The 12,962-nt window shown below is 42.2% G+C and overlaps 1 protein-coding gene across 4 annotated transcripts in view; it reads left to right on the top strand.

Annotated features, from left to right (window-relative positions):
- FARP1 (FERM, ARH/RhoGEF and pleckstrin domain protein 1) overlaps positions 1-12,962 on the top strand; it is a 288,920-nt gene that overhangs the window by 22,626 nt on the left and 253,332 nt on the right. The window contains exon 2 of one of the 4 annotated variants that reach the window (XM_044779784.2): positions 3,036-3,122. The exons of the other annotated variants lie outside the window; for them this stretch is intronic. The gene's annotated coding sequence lies outside the window, so the exon portion shown is untranslated. The remainder of the gene's footprint in view (positions 1-3,035; positions 3,123-12,962) is intronic. 4 annotated transcript variants of the gene reach the window in all.

Below are 12,962 nucleotides of genomic sequence, written 5' to 3' on the forward strand. Positions count from 1 at the left end.
GCAGTCATTATACCAGACCTAAATCGTTAAAAAAATTATACAAAATTTTTTTCTAAGGGTGCAGATTCAGTCCAATATTTACAGATTAGTCTGAGAGAATGTATATGATTTGATATTTGCAAGGTTTGCTGCTCAACATACCTGTGTCCCTGCGTGTGTCTGCACACGCACTCGTTCCCATGTTTCTATCTCATTTTTCTATCACACGGAAAATCAAATACAGTCTGACTGAGAGGTTTTTTTTTTTTTTTAATCTCTAGACCGCAGATGTTTTCACTCTCTCTGTGGGTGCTTGCCAGCCTCACATCAGTTTAGCAGTTCTCTTCTGGGTGGAACAAAGAGAAGATGTCGCTGACAACTCAGGGACGTGGGGCTCGCGTTGTGCTTATTTTGCTGTGTGCTGTTCTGTTGGGTGGGGTGGGAAAAAGTATGAGAATCCCAGTTCTGATTAGCCGTGAATGAGACATTTCTGAGTAGGAATCCAGCAGACACCGGGCTACTGATTTAATTTTGGCTGCCGAAGGAGTTCTTGGTGGCCACGGGGAGGAAGTGATGGGAAGGAGGGAGAAACTGGCAGAAGAAGCAAGGCTCTGAAAATAGGGTGTCATGGGGGTTGGCACAGGGTATGATTCTGGTCTCAGACAGGCTACTTTACCCGTGCCACTGAGTGATGTGACCCCTCGGAATTTCCCCATGACCTCGCCTCCCCAGGGGCTGTAGCCAAAAGAACAAGAATCACAAGGCTGCCTCTCGCCAAGCACCCTTAAAATACTCACCCACGAAACCAACAGCTCCTTAAAGTTCAGCATAAAGGAACAGAGGAAAATGACCTGTGAGCCCGTAAGCTGCCCACTTCCTGCTTTTTGTTAGACCTTGGGCAAGTGTGATAGTTTCCATGTTTATTTTTTTGGAAGTGGAGAAGTTGGAGAGAGAAGGAAGTGAGCTAATAGCCAGCTTTTCAACACCGTGCTGAATTTTGCATTTCTTTATACAGTATTTTTGCCAGGCCCTTGACTTTCATTTAAAGAAAAAAAATTCTTTCTCCTTGAACATCTGTGCAAAATCAGACAGGGTGGGGGGTTTGGAGCCCAGTGAGAGTGTGGGATAAGTTAGCACATTTCTGAAAGCTGGAGTGAGAGACAGCAGACCCGCTCTATTGTATTGCTCTGGCAGCAACCCAGTATTGAAGGCAGGCTGACAAATTGTGCCAAAAGGATGCATTCCTAGTGCTGCATAATCACATTTTGAAAAATATGCAGTAGATAAGTGGGAAAATATGCATTCTGCTTGCTTCATAAATAAAAGTAGTTAAGGATGTCTGTCATGCTCACGTTGTTTCGCTTGAATGTTGGATCCGCACGTCAAAAAAGCAAACCCAATTCACTCAGTTCACTCAATGAGTCTGGCACCCAATCCCTTCCAAATTCAGCATCCTTTCATTGTGTTTTAGTCTTCTGCATAGCCGTAAGCCAGGAAATCTCATGTTTAATTAGGTCATTTTTTCTTCACGGTTCTGTCCTTGCAAAGCAGGAGAGGAATTTTTATGGGCAGTTGGTGTAAATAAAAAGTCCATGGCACATTGTTCCATGGTTCACTTAAATTTCAGGTGGTACTCATGAGCATTCCTTAGAAGGAAGTTTGTGTATTTCAGGATATCAGTCATCCTGGGTAAAATTTCTTCAGGTTTCGATTTTCATTTGCTCTAGGTTTTTGCCTCTCAACCTGGAGTCTTTGAAATCTTAAGGGGTTTGCAACCCTAGAATGCAGACCTGTGAGGTATTTTCAGGATTTCGGAGAGTTTATAACCAGAATCCCACAGTCACGGGGATTGGGTAGGGGGCCACCTCATTAAGTTGCAATGAACGAAAGCACCCAAGTGCTTTGGCTTGGCCAGATTTTTCTCACCTGGATGTGATAACAGTCTCCTGCTGATCAGAATGCCTTATTGACCATTCATTACATGCGCCTTTAAAGAATGAAAAGGAAATAGAGTTCGTTGTTGTTTTTTTACCAGCCTGGCAGATGTGCACTTTTGACCAAGGGATTGAGGTTGGGGTGTGATGTGGTGGGAGACTAGTTTGAAAGGCACCTCAATCCAGAGAGAATAAAGTATGGCCGACCACAGTTCTAGCTGAAGGCCGCCTGTCCCCACGCTGCTCTGTTCACTTCCCCCTAGTTTGCTGTGTAAGATGGCGCTGGCAGGGGAGGGTTCGAATCCCTATTGGCAGTTATTTAAGCAAAAGTCGGGGGTCCGCCACACCCGGGATCTTGGAGTGATCGTGATGGGAAGGACTCAACTGCCAGTGGGTGTGTGGATTCCACTGGAGTCCTGGCTGGCTGCTTGCCAACTCCAGAATCTTTCTTTTTTTCTTTTTCTTTTTTGAGGAAGAGCTAACATCTGCTGCCAATCCTCCTCTTTTCGCTGAGGAAGACTGGCCCTGAGCTAACATCTATGCCCATCTTCCTCTACTTTATATGTGGGACACCTACCACAGCATGGCTTGACAAGTGGTGCCATGTCCACACCCGGGATCCGAACCGGCGAACCCCGGGCTGCCAAAGTGGAACATGCTCACTTAACCACTGCACCACTGGGCCGGCCCCCAGAATCTTTATTTCATACATTAAAGATACTTAGAGGAAAGACTGGAAGGAAATTGACCAAAACGTTAACAACTTTTGTTTACCAACTGCATACTGGTAAACCAACCACCAAATTTAGCATCGCTTTGCCATGACTGCCTTTCTGCTTTGGTTTTGCAAATTATCAGTAATGAGACTTACTCTGTTATTTTAAAGTGGGACTAAATATATATATCTTTTTAGTGTATCTTTGGAATATTCTCAAAGGTTGATTGATGACTTGGAACCCCTGACACTGTTCGAGGGGTGTAGCTGGGTGTCGCCTGCCTCAGGAGTTCCACAGCACGTTGTGACAGAAATGATAGTGAGAGCTGCGAGGAGAACCCCGGAGCAGAAGCTTAGAATGTCTGCTTATCACCACCCGAAAGTTTCATATTTCTTCTTTTGTGCAGATTCCAAATGCTTTTGGAAGGCTCGAAGTGAAGAAAATAACCCTTTGACAGAGCTGATAGAAAGTGAGGAATCTGGGCAGTGGGCTGGTGAGTCACCGTACAGAAGCGTTGTGTTGTTAGCTTTGGCAGAGACAGTTCTCAGAGAAGCTCTGTGAAACGACTCCCTTCTGCCGGGCACTTGAACTCTCTGCCTCGTCTCCTGTCCACTTGCCATTCTCCCTCGTTGAATGGTAACCCACACTTTTAGAGCCCTTACTGTATGTCAGTCATGGTTCTGAACACTTTACATATATTAATTTGTTTCAGAACAACACTAAGAGGTAGGGACCACTATGTATGAGGAACTCGGGCACAGAGAGGTCCAGCAACGTGCTTAAACTCACACAGCTGGTAATCAGTAGAGCCATGACTTGAACCCAGGCTGGTTACTGGGTCTGTCCTCTCAGCTGCTACCCTGCCTCTGCCTGGAACCTGGGCCAATGAGGATGGGTGGGTGTGGTTCCAGGTTAAAGTCAGGTTGAAGGTTTTGCTGGAGCGCTCTCTGTCACAGGTGTTTGGGTCACAGACTGCTGGGCAGCTTAGTTTAATTAACTTTGCCCTAACCAACCAGTCCTTATTGAGGCCCCTGTTCTGTTGGCCATTCAGAAACAGGCAGTGTAAGCCATGGTTTCTGTCTTCAAGGGATCCACAGCCAAAGTTGAGATAGGAGATCCGTTCCTATGAAAATCTGCGTAATACATGACCTAGTCCCGCGTAAGGAACTCAGTGTGGGTGTGTTGTGTTTGTCTTAGGAGAGGAATAAGTTGCCGTGTTCAGTGAGAGATGGAAATATGCCCAGAAGTGGGATTGCAGGAGCTCCAGTGTCTCTTTAATCTTCCTCAGCTGGCTCCGTCTCCTAGTCTATAGACTTGTCTTTCCCGTCTTAAAAAACAAAAGCGAACTGAAAAATTTCTTTCCCAAACTTTTCCCTCTATTGGCCAATTTCCTCAGTCTCAGATGGAAATCTTCATTTGCTGCTCAGCTCCCTGACCTCACCTTCATTTTCCAACACATTCTGATAAGGCTTCCAACAGACTCATTCTGCTCATTCCTAATACCTAGAAGTAGTCATATTCAAATATTTTAACTCTCGTTTTTCTCATGTTTATCTTCACAATTAAGTTTTGAAATAATTTGCTAATATAATTTAGATTGGTTACAATTCTTTTTTTTTTTTTTATTTTTGCTGAGGAAAATTAGCCCTTAGCTAAAATCTGTGCCAATCTTCCTCCACTTTATTTGTGGGTTGCTGCCACAGCATGGCTGATGAGTAGTGTAGGTCCACACCCAGGATCCGAACCCACGAACCAGGGCTGCTGAAGTGGAGCATGCCAAGCTAACCACTATGCCACAGGGCCAGCCTCTAGATTGGTTACTAATTCTAAATCATTCAGCAGATGTATACTATAAAGTGGTATGACTGTGGCTTTATTTCTCCACTTACTAGTATGGAAGATGAGAAGTAACTTACTCACAGAGTGCCACCAAACACTGCTGCCATGGGATGGGGGAGAAGCTGTATGGGTTACTCTCCTGGACACCCAAGCATCCCCATTTGGAGCAAATGAGATGAACGAGCTTACAGTGTAAAGAACTGTTGATCATTTATCAGCTCTCCCTTAGGGTAGTACTTCTAGATCTTTCTTTCCTTCAACGGTTCGATTTGTTCCCATCTTTCATGTTGCAGGCTTCCTGTTCTGGTTATCTCTGCCTGTTTACAGGTAAGAGGGAGACACTTCAACAAAAGCTGACTGGAATCGATGAGTGTCGATAGGGCTTGCACACTGCTGGGCCTCTCCTTTGGGTAATTGGGTTGGAACTCATCTTTTTTGTTGGGGACCCCAGGTTCAGTCTCCACAGAAGGGAAATGCCGTGCTCCTACCAGGCCAAGAGGGTGGGAGGTTTTCCAGATCTCAGCTGGGCCTCCCGTGTTCACCACCCCCTGTTTGCAGGGGTACCTGATGCCTGCAATTCCTGAGCTTTCCAGAGTTTTGTCTTGGAATTAGTGTGCAGCTTCTTGTCATCTCCCTCTGCAGGCCTAGGGTCCAGCTTTCTGCTAAGTCAGTTGACAGTGGTCAATTCACTTTCTTTCTTCTAAAATATTATTGATATTCTTTTTTTCTACTGTCTCTTTCTTCTGACTCCTTTTGTTGGGACCCTGCCTCTTAATTTAATTATTGTCATTGCGGTGGGGATTGGAGAGGAAATAGAGGCGAATGTCTGATGTGGTCTGCTGCGTTTAACTAGGAGTGCTAGTGGGCTGTCTTCACTTGGTGAGGATGTTCCCGAGACACTTGTCTTCCTTCATAATGTGCATTTTTTTTTTTTTTAAAGATTTTATTTTTTCCCTTTTCTCCCCAAAGCCCCCCGGTACATAGTTGTGTATTCTTCGTTGTGGGTTCCTCTAGTTGTGGCATGTGGGACGCTGCCTCAGCGTGGTCTGACGAGCAGTGCCATGTCCGCGCCCAGGATTTGAACCGACGAAACACTGGGCCGCCTGCAGCGGAGCGCGCGAACTTAACCACTCGGCCACGGGGCCAGCCCCCTTCATAATGTGCATTTTAACGTCTGTGTGTGATCAAGTGTATGATTCTACTGTGCTTTACTGTACCAATCCTCTATTGTTAGACATTGTGTTGCTAGTTTTTTGTTAGTATAAATAACCCTCCACTTTAATATCTTTATTTATATACGTTTTCCTGTCTTTGTGATTGTTTTTCTTCGATTCTTGAAAATAGAAATACTGTGTTAAAATAGATTAGAATTTTTAACACTCTTGACTGCCTCTTTCCAGCTTGCTTTCTCGAAGAGTTGTGCCAGTTTCCGTGTCTACCAGGCATGAGTGAGTGGACCCATTTCATTGCAGATCACACTTCTTCCTGCCACTCTGGGCACAGATGTGCCTCCTGGGTGGAAAAAAAAATGGAGTGAGCCAAATTAACTCCAGGAATTGTCAGCCCACATGCTGTGAAACCTTGGCCACATAGGGTCCCATCCTGGCTCGGTGACCTTGAGCAGATCACTTAACTACTCTGAGTTTTAGTTTCATCCTCTGTAAAATGGAGATAATAAGAATAATAAGAAGTAAATAGACTTAAATTTAGATTTTTGCCTGACTGGTAGGAATGGAGAAGAGCAGCACCAGTAAAATTAGTTTTTTAGGTGGTAATGGTAAGATTTTCTTTGTTGTTGTTAAAAAGTGACTTGTTGGGGGAAATGATACATTCTTATTACAAAAAAGTTCAAACAATACAAAAAAGTACAAAGAAGAAGTTAAAAAAAAACCCTTACCTCAAATTTCACCATTTAGAAATAATATGGTTAACATTTTGTGAATTCTGTCTAGGACTTGTCACGGGCATAGTTAGAAGGACGGATGAGATCTTACCATACGTGTTATTTTACTTAAAGGTATAAAATAAAATTGGCTTTGATTAAAGCAAAGAAAAAGAAATTGAAGCAAGATTTCAAGAATTGTTTTTTTTTTTTTCCCTCTGCTTTTTCTCTCCAAATCCCCCCTAGTACCTAGTTGTATATTTTAGTTGTGGGTCCTTCTAGTTGTGGCATGTGGGATGCCACCTCAGCATGGCGTGATGAGCAGTGCCAAGTCCGCGCCCAGGATCTGAACTGGCGAAACACGGGGCCCCCGAAGTGGAGCCGGCAACCTTAACCACTCGGCGATGGGGCCGGCCCCTGAAAGAATTGTTGACTTCTTTGCTATGAAGGAGATGAGCTATCTTTTAGAAACTAAATTTCTGAGAAAAGATGATAAAACTGTTGAGAGTGGAATAATTTGGTATAAACTATTTGTTTTAAATGGAGACGTACTGACTTCTCCTTTGAAAAGTAAAAAAAATAGCTCTGACCTGGTGCCACCTCTCTTTCCCCCAGTTCCAAATTTCTATCAATGTTGAATTTTACAGTGGAGAGGATGGCAACGTTTATATTCTGCTGTAATATCACAGTTCCTGTAGTTCTTTTACTAGTCCTTTTTGGGATGGATTCAGTACTTATCATCAGTTTTTTACTGTGGTTTTGCAATTCCTGAGTTTTTTAAAATTTTGATTCCTTCTAGGTTGGCTGGATTTCATTGACAAATTGCAGTCCTCATGGGTACCGTGTTCTCTTAACTGCTTGAGAATGGCTTTTCTTGTCTTTATTTTTGAAGGACCATTTGGCTTAGTATCAAGTTCTTGGGTCACACTTTCTTGCCCTCAGAATTTCAGACATTGCTCTTTATTCTTTTTTAGCATTGGATATTTCTGGAGTAGAAAGCTGGGGCTAGGTTCATGTTTTTCTCGCTTCCATGTGACCAGCTTTTTCCATTGGACGTGCCTGTCAGATTCTTTCTTTTTGGAGTTTAGAGCTTTCCCAGCATTGTGTGGGCATTGGTGGTTTTATGTCACTTTCCTGGGACTTCGTGTACCATAATATCTGTAGAGTCAAGTCGGTCTTTGTATCAGAAAATTTTCCTCTATTAGATCTTTTAATATTTTTGCACATATTTTGAAAACTATTCACTTTTCAAGAACTATGGTTGCTATGGTCTGTCTCCCTTGTCTTCCAAATCTAGCGTTCGTTCTTGTAATCATTTATGTATCTTTGTTTCTTTCTATTTAATTTTGAGTGATTTCCTCAAGTTTGCTCCTTATGTCTCTTTGTTCAGGATGTGTGGCTGCCATTCTGTCATTTTATTTTAATTCATTTCTTCAGCTCCATCACTCCATTTAAAATCTCTTAGATTAATGATAATTCTTGGAACCTTCATATATTGTCTCTGAGCCTCTTTTGTTAGGAAGACCATTTAATCTTTAATATTTTTGAGATAATGGAAAAGTGTCTTTTTGAACTCTTAGTCTGTTGCCTTTGCTGATTTCCAGGGCCGTCTTCGCGGCATGTGACCTGAGCATTCATGTGGGGCCCATGCTTAGATTACTGCTCTGCTTTCGCTGTCTGGAAATTCTTAATAATTTTGGACCAACAGGCTCTGCAGTTTCGTTCTGTAGCCACTCCTGTTTATTTTTATAGCACGTGTTCTTATCTGCCTGTTGCCCGTGTTCCTACTCCGTGATTACTCATATTTGAATGAGGCTGAGCTATTTGCTAAGAAGACTGATGTGTGGGATATATTGAGGGTCGGAAGGCTGGGGTGGGGAGTATTGTGAACCATCCACTCATGTTCATTGCGTCCACTATCCTTTTACCAATTCTTTTATTTCTTTTACCTTGAGAATAATCTTCCTTCAGTTTTGACAAGTATTTTAACAGGTCATTTTAAAGTTACATGCTGTAATAAGGGTGTGGGAGATTATTTGATCATTGGAAAATTGTTCACACTGTATTAAAATTTAAAAGCAGTTTATAAAACAGTATGTACAGTATGATCCTGTTTTTGCTTTTTAAAAAAGTATGACTGTGCATTAAAAAATATTGGAAGGTGGGGCTGGCCTGGTGGCACAGCGGTTAAGCATGCACATTCTGCTTCTTGGCGGCCTGGGGTTCGCCGGTTCAGATCCCGGGTGCGGACATGGCACCGCTTGGCAAGCCATGCTGTGGTAGGCATCCCATGTATAAAGTAGAGGAGGATGGGCACAGATGTTAGCTCAGGGCCAGTCTTCCTCAGCAAAAAGAGGAGGATTGGCAGTAGTTAGCTCAGGGCTAATCTTCCTCAAAAAAAAAAAAAAAAGAAAAAAATACCAAAATACCAAAAAATACCAGTTATTTCCCAGATTTCTGAAATCCATTCTACTCTTGCCTATGGTGATTTTGGGTAGTGGGGGCAGGCTCTGCGTCATTTAGGGTGTCTCAGTAATAATCTCTAAGAATGTGTAAGAAATTCCCCTTTCTAAAAGATCGTTTCAGTTCCCCTACCTACTCTGTTTTTGTGGATTGAAGTAAAATTAATTCTTATGTTTTTATTCAACTATTAGGTTGGTCATCTTTAAGCTTATGGCTAGTTTTTAAGGTACATCAATTCATTGATGAGATACTTTGAATGGGAAAGAACGAGTTTAACAAGCAGCTCTCTTGAAAAATAAATACAACCCTCTGGTTGATGGAAAATATTCCCACCCTGGTGGATTCAGGCTCCCAACGTGGCATCATTGAGCACAGAGTTAGAAAGGGGTGTGCAGGAGCATGCCGCTCTGTAAAATTGTCACTATACAGACACAATATGCAAAAGTAACCTCAAGTATGGATTATGGTAAAAATGTAGGAAATTAATTAGAAAGTGATGACATTTGAGTATTTATTACCTTTGCTTTTAATATAATTTAAGTGTAACTTTATATAGTTTTGTTTTTAATAATGTCTTTATTTAATAACTAGCTGGTAAAAATTCCTGAAAATTTAACAGTAGTTCTCACGAGTGGGTAAACAGACTGGCTCCAGCAAACCACGGGAAAGGACTCTTGACAGGACAAGTATAGTAAAGAATGCCAAGCATTCAGGCATTGGGGTTAATCTGGTTGGTTCAGAATTGTATTCTGGGGTGGCTTGCTTTTCTGTTTAAGGTTCCGTATGATCAGAATACCAGTAGAAGACTTGGGGAAATAGTCAAGTACTCTGCTTCTTATTAAATGATTTCTTGGGAGCCGGCCTGGTGGTGCAGCGGTTAAGTTCGCACATTCTGCTTCGGTGGCCCAGGGTTCACCGGTTCGGATCCCGGGTGCGGATGTAGCACCACTTGACAAGCCATTACTGTGGTAGGTGTCCCACATAGAAAGCAGAGGAAGATGGGCATGGATGTTAGCTCAGGGCAAGTCTTCCTCAGCAAAAAAGAGGGAGATTGGCGGCAGATGTTAGCTCAGGGCTAATCTTCCTCAAAATAAATAAATAAATAAATTAATTAATTAAAAGAAAATGATTTCTTGGCAATAGGATGGTATCTTTCTGAGTGGACATCATTCCTGGAAAGTGACATACATTCCTTCATGACCTTTTTAATATATCCCAGATGACTTTGATTCTCTGACATTTATTTGTTCATCTTCTTTTGTTGTGGTGGTAAAATATACATGACATAAAATTTACTGTTTTAACCAGTTTTAAGTGTACGGTTCAATGGCATTAAGTACGTTCACATTGTTGTACAACCATCACCACCATCCATCTCCAGAATTTTTTATCTTCCCTACAACTGAAACTGCACCCATTGAGTAATGACTCCTCATTACCCCTCCCCCAGCCCCTGGCAACCATCATTCTACTTTCTGTCTCTGTGAATTTGCCTCCTCTAGGTACTTTGTATAAGAAGAATCATGTGATATTTGTCCATTTGTGTCTGGCTTATTGCAGTCAGCATACTGTCTTCAAGGTTCATCCGTGTTGTATTATGTGGCAAAATTTCTTTCTTTTTCAAGGCTGAATAATATTCCATTGCACATTCTGTTTATCCAGTCATCTGTTGGTGGACACTTGGGTTGCTTCCACCCTTTGGCTATTGTGAATGCTGCTGCTGTGAACATGGATGTATGACTTCTGTTCAAGTCCTTGCTTTCCCTTCTTTTGGATATATACCTAGAAGTGGAAATGCTGGATCATATGGTAATTCTGTGTTTAATTTTTTGGGATATCACTATACCATTTTACACACTCATTCGTCATTTTTGGACCTGGAAACTAATATAGCTTTCTGAAATGATTGCATTCTTGTTGATTGTGTCCTTTTCCATGCAGATAGCATCTCTTTCGATGAGCTTTATCTTCTGTGATGGTGTTCTTTTGACACATCCTATATTTGAATGTCTAAAGTGTGATGTGATTACCTAATTAAATGTAAAGATGTTATCATAGCATGAAGCTTAATATGACACGTGCCAAAGAGAGAGAGAGTATGCTCTGAGCACCCAAGTGGAGAAGAGCAGGAAAAATTTCATGGAGGACATGGCATTTGAGATAATCTTTGATAAAAGAGCAAAATGTTGCCAGGCAGAGATTTGGAGAAGGATGATGAAGGCAGAGGTAAGGAAAGGGGCTGTGTCCTGAGGGGAGAGAGAGAAAAGTCTAGAAAGGTAAGTTTGGGTCACCTTAAGCGACCTTGAATGTCGGGCTAAATAATTTATTCGATTTTGTAGGTAATGAAAGAGAGCTACGAAAGGCTTTTTAGTAGGTGAGTCACAATTGTGGTTGTGTTGAAAACATTTTAATCTGGGCAGTCGGATGGGGATTACCATGTGGCACTGAAGACCACAAAAGCCACTGGGCTGTCGAAATAATCTAGCAGAGAGGTGTGATAGGGAACTGAAAGTTAGTTTTCTTATTCTCATTTTCCTCTTGTTGCTGTATGTCCATGACCAGAGTTTTGTTCAATTTTGTCTATCACCTTTTTATCTTTATTTACATCATTCTATTAAATATGACATATAATGTGTATGTCAAACATTCTTTAGGGAGTCAATTAAATCATGAAGACAATTAGTTCTGACTTGAGAAAAATAAAATAAAAATCCTGAGGTGAAAGTGTTTAAATGTGGTATTTCGGTCTGTGAGGACAAATATTCTCCTGGCTCCAAAGTTCCTTCCAGGGGTGTGGTGTTTGATCTGGTGCATGTGAGTTGGTGGTTTTACCGACTTGAACATGGCTGTTGCTCATCCTCCTGGGTGTGGACACTTCTGGGGAGGCTGCCCTGTCTTTCACTTTTCACCAGGACCCACGAGGGCAGGGATTCTATTTGGTTCACAGCTCTATCCTAAACGTCTGGAACAGCTCCTATAAGAAAGAAGCCTCAAGGAGTATTTGTTGAATGAATGAAGTTTCAAGATAAAAGGCGAGGGTAAGATATCTTAAAGGTTTATAGTAATCCCCTCGTGCCTTCACTACTTCCTGAACTGCTCAAGTTTTCTTGAGGGCCCGATGTGGGCCTCACTGTGGCCATGAGGACAGTGAAGGCTGAGCTGCCACAGTTAATGCCCTTTGAAGGATGCCCTTCCTAGCACTGAGTCCCCAGGGAGTTAACAGAGTGTTAAACGGGAGTGCTTGTCCTGGATATCCAAGATACGCCAAGTGAGCCCAGACTAATTCCTTCACTGACGTTGACCTTCTTTGTGATGGAGAAAAGCATCGGCTTCTTGCACTACGATGCTTCCAATGTTGAAACTCCAGGTTGGCCGCAGACTGATATGGCGCGTGGAGGCTTGCCAGCACTGCAGGTGTGGGACTTCATCAGCTTCCCAGCATCCCTGTGCAGGGGGTGGTGGAGAGAGCACTTCTTCTTCTACTTGTTGTGCGATGCAGGGCTGCTTATCATCATGTTCCCAGTGAGTGCCCAGGGCTGGGTACCTGATGGGTGCTGGCTGGTGGAGATGGACGTGTTCACTGGGAGTAAGATTTAGGAGACTGGATGGTCAAGTGCGTGAACTCATGCCCTCTGACAGGTTTTAAGTAGATTGGGCAGCCAAAGCAGGCTTCTTAAGGTTGTGATGGTCAGAAATTAGTATTTTTTTTGGAATCATGAAATAGTACAAGAAAGCATTTAAATTATATTAAAGGCCTTTAGTTTTTAATACATTCTTAAGTAAACATTCAGGGTCTCCCTAGACTACCGTTGGCTACTTTAGGCCAGGTTCACAGAGGATACCTGTTCATCTTTGTGCCACGCTTTGATCATTGTCACAAGTAGACAGTAACTGCTTTTGATCATGTGAGAATAATTAAAGATTACGTTAAGACACCTGGTGCTATAATGAGCAGTACGGAGAGGGATTTGAATAAATGATAAATTAGTTAGCCAGATCATGTAAATCGTAGGAATAGAAATTCCCTAACCAACCAAATGTAATATTAAAATTAAATACATATTCAAGAGAGAGAATATTTACTTATTATTGCCATGCATATTACAAAGACTTCTCAAGTTGGGCACAGTTGAATTTTTAATTTAAAAA

The sequence above is a fragment of the Equus asinus genome, chromosome 11 (genome assembly GCF_041296235.1).
Source record: "Equus asinus isolate D_3611 breed Donkey chromosome 11, EquAss-T2T_v2, whole genome shotgun sequence".
Classification (NCBI taxonomy): Eukaryota; Metazoa; Chordata; class Mammalia; order Perissodactyla; family Equidae; genus Equus; species Equus asinus.